Raw genomic sequence first — 5,534 nt, 5'->3', positions numbered from 1 at the left:
ACTCCTGTCCTGCAAATAGTTTCATCAGTACTATTTTTCTAGAGTCCATACCTATGTGCTGAAGGTGAGGGTGAAGTCGCTCAGTCGTGTCCGACTCTTTGCGACCCCGTGAACTGTAACCTACTAGACTTCTCCGTCTGTGGGATTCTCCAGGCAAGAATACTGGAGTGGGTTGCCATTTCCTTCTCCAGGGGATCTTCCTGACCCAGGGACTGAACCCAGGTCTCCCGCATTGGAGGCAGACGCTTTAACCTCTGAGCCACCAGGGAAGCCCTAGCTATTGTAAATAGTGCTACAATGAATATTGGAGTACATGTGTATTTTTCAATTATGTTTTTCTCAGGTTATATGCCCAGTAGTGGGATGGCTGGGTCATCTGGTAGTTTCATTTCTAATTTTTAAAGACATATCCATACTCTTCTCCATAATGGCTATTAATTTATATCCCACTAACAGTACAAGAGGGTTCCCTTCTCTCCACAGCCTCTCCAGCATTTATTCTTTGCAGGTTTTTTAAATTTTAATTTTTTAAATTATGAGAGTATGATAACACATTTACAAGAGACTTGGAAAATACAGAACAAAGTTACATATAGCTCTGTTATATATTAACATTATTTTTAAGTAGATAAATTAAGGTTTTTAGTTGGAGTTTCAATATCAAACTCTCAAAAATTAATAGAATGAACAGACAGAAAAAAAGTAGAAGGATATAGTGGACCTGAAAAGCACTATTAACCAATTCAGTATAATTAAGATTTATATAATTTTCACACAACAGCAGGGTATGAATTTTATTCAAGTTCCCATAGGCTATAACCAGGAGACACTGGAACATATCCAGGGACATAAAACAAGAAGAAAAAATGTCATTGTCTAAAGGTATTAAAATCATACAGAATCTGTTCTATCACTGTAGAACTATGTTAGAATATAATATCAAAGGATATTTGAAAATAACCCACTTATTTTTCAACTGTAATCTGACAGTTACCAAGAGAAATCTTTTACTTAGCCATCAAAAGCCTCAAGAAGATTAAAAAACTGAAATAATACAGAGGAGATTGAAGAGAAGAAAGCATTTAAGTGAAAAGCTAATGTCAAAATGAAAAATTAATATCAAAACTAATTTAAAAACTCCATGTATTTGGAAGTTCAATGTCCACTTTTAAATGATGGGTGTATCTAAGAAAGCATAATAAGAAACATTAGAAAATATTTGTAAAAATAAAAATGAAAAGAGAATTTATCAGAATTTGTTGCGTGCAGCTAAAGCTGCTCATGTCAACCAAATACAGTGTGGAATCTTGAATATGATAAAACAAATCATGGACACTAGCAAAATATTTTGTGAAATTTGAACAAAACCTATACTGTGCGTGCTAAATTGCCTCAGTTGTGTCCAACTGTTTTTGACTCTGTGGGTTTCCATTTCCTTATTCAGGGCATCTTCCTGACCCAGGGATCAAACCCACATCTCTTATGTGTTCTGCATTAGGGAAGCAGGTTCTTAACCACTAGTACCACCTGGGAAACCAAAAAGAGACTGGATAAAAGTAAAAGATAATCACACAGTTCAGTTGCTTTTAAACATGGCTGCTCATTAGAATCACATCTGGAGGTCTGGAGGAAAAAAAAATACCAGGGCATTAGTTTTTTTCAAAAATATCCAAGGTAATTCTAATCTGCATCTGGATTTTAAAAACTGATTACAAATTTTTCTATTAAATGGTAGTTTCAGCAATATGCTGCTGCTGCTAAGTCACTTCAGTCGTGTCCGACTCTGTGCGACCCCATAGACGGCAGCCCACCAGGCTCCCCCGTCCCTGGGATTATCCAGGCAAGAACACTGGAGTGGGTTGCCATTTCCTTCTCCAAGTTTCAGCAATACAGAATTCTATTATTTTCTGTTGACCAGTCATGATACAATGGTATTAAAGCAAAGATACATAATCACAACAGTAAGAGATGTTTATCAGCTATCACAATTAATAGTAGTCAAAAAATAAGATAATTATAATTGCAAGCCATAATGGAAATATGATTAACTTAACAGGGCTTTCCAGGTGGTGCTAGAGGTAAAGAACCCGTCTGCCAATGCAGGTGACTTAAGAGATGCAGATTTGATCCCTGGGTTGGGAAGATTACCCTGGAGAAGGAAATGGCAACTCAGTCCAGAATTCTTGCCTCAGACATCCCAAGGACAGAGGAGCCTGGCGGGCTATGGTCCATAGGGTCACAAAAAGTTAGGTCACAGAGATTCAGGTCACAAAGAGTCAGACATGACTGAAGTGACTAAGCATGCATAAAATAATTATTTACAACTTGGGGGGTTAAATAGGGGATAGGAATGCAAAAGTAGGAAGTCGAGAGATGCCTGGAGCAACAGGCAAGGTTGGCCTTAGGGTACAAAGTGAAGGAGGACAAAGGCTAGAAAGACTTTTGTCAAGAGAACACACTGGTCAAAACAAACACCCTCTTCCAACAACACAAGAGACAACGCTACACATGGACATCACCAGATGGCCAATACCGAAATCAGATTGATTGATTATATTCCTTGCAGCTGAAGATGGAGGAATTCTATAAAGTCAGTAAAAACAAGACCTGGAGCTATGACTCAGATAATGAGCTCCTTACTGCAAAATTCAGACTTATATTGAAGAAAGTAGGGAAAATCACTAGGCCATTCAGGCATGATCTAAATCAAATCCCTTAATGATTATACAGTGGAAGTGACAAATAGATACAAGAGATTAGATCTAATAGAGTGTCTGAAGAACTATAAGCAGAGGTTCATAACACTGTACGGGAGGTAGTGACCAAAACCATCTCAAAGGAAAAGAAATGCAAGAAAGCAAAATGGTTTTCTGAAGAGGACTTACAAATAACTGAGAAAAGAATAGTGAAAAGCAAAGGAGAAAGGGAAAGATATACACAACTAAATTCAGAGTTCCAGAGAATAGCAAGGAGAGATAAGAAAGCCTTCTTAAGTGAACAATGCAAAGAAACAGAGGAAAACAATAGAATGGGAAAGACTAGAGATCAATGGCGCCCCACTCCAGTACTCTTGCCTGGAAAATCCTATGGATGGAGGAGACTGGTAGGCTGCAGTCCATGGCGTCGCTAAGAGTTGGGCAAGACTGAAGTGACTTAGCAGCAGCAGAGATCTCTTCAAGAAAATTAGAAATATGAGGGAATATTCATGCAAAAATGGGCACAATAAAGGACAGAAATGATAAGGACCTACCAGAAGCAGAAGAGATTAAGAAGAGATGGCGAGAATACACAAAGGTACCATACAAAAAAGGTCTTAATGACTCAGATAACCACGATGGTGTGGTCACTCACATATAGCCAGACATCCTAGAATGTGAAGTCAAGTGGGCCTTAGGAAGCATTACTATGAGCAAAACTAGTGGAGGTAATGGAATTCAAGCTGAGCTATTTCAAATCTTAAAAGATGATGCTGTGAAAGTGCTGCACTCAATATGCCAGCAAATTTGAGAAACTCAGCAGTGCCCATAGGACTGGAAAAAGTCAATTTTCATCCAATCCCAAAGAAGGGCAATGTCAAAGAATGTTCAAACTACCATACAATTGGGCTCATCTCACATGCTAGCAAGGTAATGCTCAAAATCCTTCAAGCTAGGCTTCAACAGTACATGAACCATGAACTCCTAGATGTTCAATCTGGATTTAGAAAGGGCAGAGGAAACAGAGATCAAATTTCCAATATCCATTGAATCATAGAAAAAGCAAGAGTTCCAAAAAAACATCTACTTCTTCTTCATTGACTACGCTAAAGCTTTTGACTGTGTAGATCACAACAAACTGTGGAAAATACTTAAAGAGATGGAAATACCAGACTACTTTACCTGGTTCCTGAGAAATCTGTATGCAGGTCAAGGAGCAACAGTTAGAATTGGATATGGAACAATGGACTCATTCAAAATTGGGAAAGGAGTATGTCAAGGCTGTATATTGTCTCCATGCTTATTTAACTTATATGCAGATCACATCATGGAAAATGCCAGGCAGGATGAATCACAAGTTGAAATCAGGATGGCTGGGACCTGGTGTGATTCTATCCTGCATGACTGCTTGTTCGAACAGTAGTCATTTAATTCCATCCAGCTTCTCTCCCACTTAAATGAGTGTCGCCAACCCATGGAGGATTCAGTGGAGATGGACATGAGCACCCTGAGGCCCCAGACTATCTTTTCAGTTGTGAACTAAAGGCTGACAGAGATTATCACTTCAAGGTGGATAATGATGAAAATGAGCACCAGTTATCTTTAAGAATGGTCAGTTTAGGGGCTGGAGCAAAGGATGAATTATGCATTGTTGAACCAGAGGCAATGAATTATGAAGGCAGTCCAATTAAAGTAACACTGGCAACTTTGAAAACGTCTATATAGCCAAGTTTCCCTTGGGGGCTTTGAAATTATACCACCTGTGGTCTTACAGTTGAGGTCTGGTTCAGGGACTGTGCATATCAGTGGACAGCTGGTGCTGACCAGGACTGACCAGGACTTAGTAGCTGTAGAGGAAGATGCACAGTCAGAAGATGAAAAGAAGGAGGATGTGAAACACCTAAGTATATCTGGAAAGTGTTCTGTGGTAGCAAGATTCCCCAGAAAAAAGTAAAGCTTGCTGCTGATGAAGATGAAGAAGATGATGATGATGACAATTTTGATGAGGAAGTTGAAAAAGCTCCAGTAAAGAAATCGGTATGAGATACTCGAGCCAAAAATGCACAAAAGTTGAACCAGAATGGAAAAGACTCAAAACTGTCAACACCAAGATCAAAAGGTCAAGAATCCTTCAAAAAAAAAACAGGAAAAAGCACCTAAAACACTGCAAGGACCCAGCTCTGCAGAAGACATTAGAGCAAAAATGCAAGGAAATATAGAAAGAGGTGGTTCCCTTCCCAAAGTCGAAGCCAAGTTTATCAGTTATGTGAAGAATTGTTTCCAGATGACTGACCAGGAGGCTAGTCAAGATCTCTGGCAGTGGAAGAAGTCTCTTTAAGGAAATAGTTTAAACAGTTTGTTAAAAATTTTCCATCTTATTTCATTTCTGTAACAGTTGATATCTGGCTGTCCTTTTTGTAATGCAGAATGAGAACTTTCCCTATCACGTCTGATAAATGTTGTCCAAGTTCCATTGCCAAGAATGTGTTGTCCAAAATGCCTGTTTAGTTTTTAAAGATGGAATTCCACCCTTTGCTTGGTTTTAAGTATGTATGGAATGTTATGATAGGATTAATAGTAGTGGTGGTCAGACAGATGAAATGGTGGGGAGACAAAAATCTACATGTGAAATAAACTCAGTATTTTGATTTAAAAAAAAGATTGCTGGGAGAATATCAACAGCCTCAGAAATGCAGATGATACCACCCTAATGGCAGAAAGTGAAGAAGAACTAAAGAGCCTCTTGATGAAGGTGAAAAAAGAGAGTGAAAAAGCTGGCTTAAAACTCAGCATTCAAAAAACTAACATCATGGCTTCCGGTCCCATCACTTCATGATA

At 38.7% G+C, this 5,534-nt stretch overlaps 1 pseudogene; it reads left to right on the top strand.

Moving 5' to 3' along the window:
* The first annotated feature begins 4,170 nt into the window (after nt 1-4,170).
* LOC101113065 (nucleophosmin-like) lies at nt 4,171-5,288 on the top strand (annotated as a pseudogene).
* The last annotated feature ends 246 nt before the right edge of the window (nt 5,289-5,534 follow it).

This window comes from Ovis aries, chromosome 5 (assembly GCF_016772045.2).
Source record: "Ovis aries strain OAR_USU_Benz2616 breed Rambouillet chromosome 5, ARS-UI_Ramb_v3.0, whole genome shotgun sequence".
NCBI lineage: Eukaryota > Metazoa > Chordata > Mammalia > Artiodactyla > Bovidae > Ovis > Ovis aries.
Note: the sequence above shows the minus strand (reverse complement) of the source record. Positions and strands in the feature narration are given on the sequence as shown.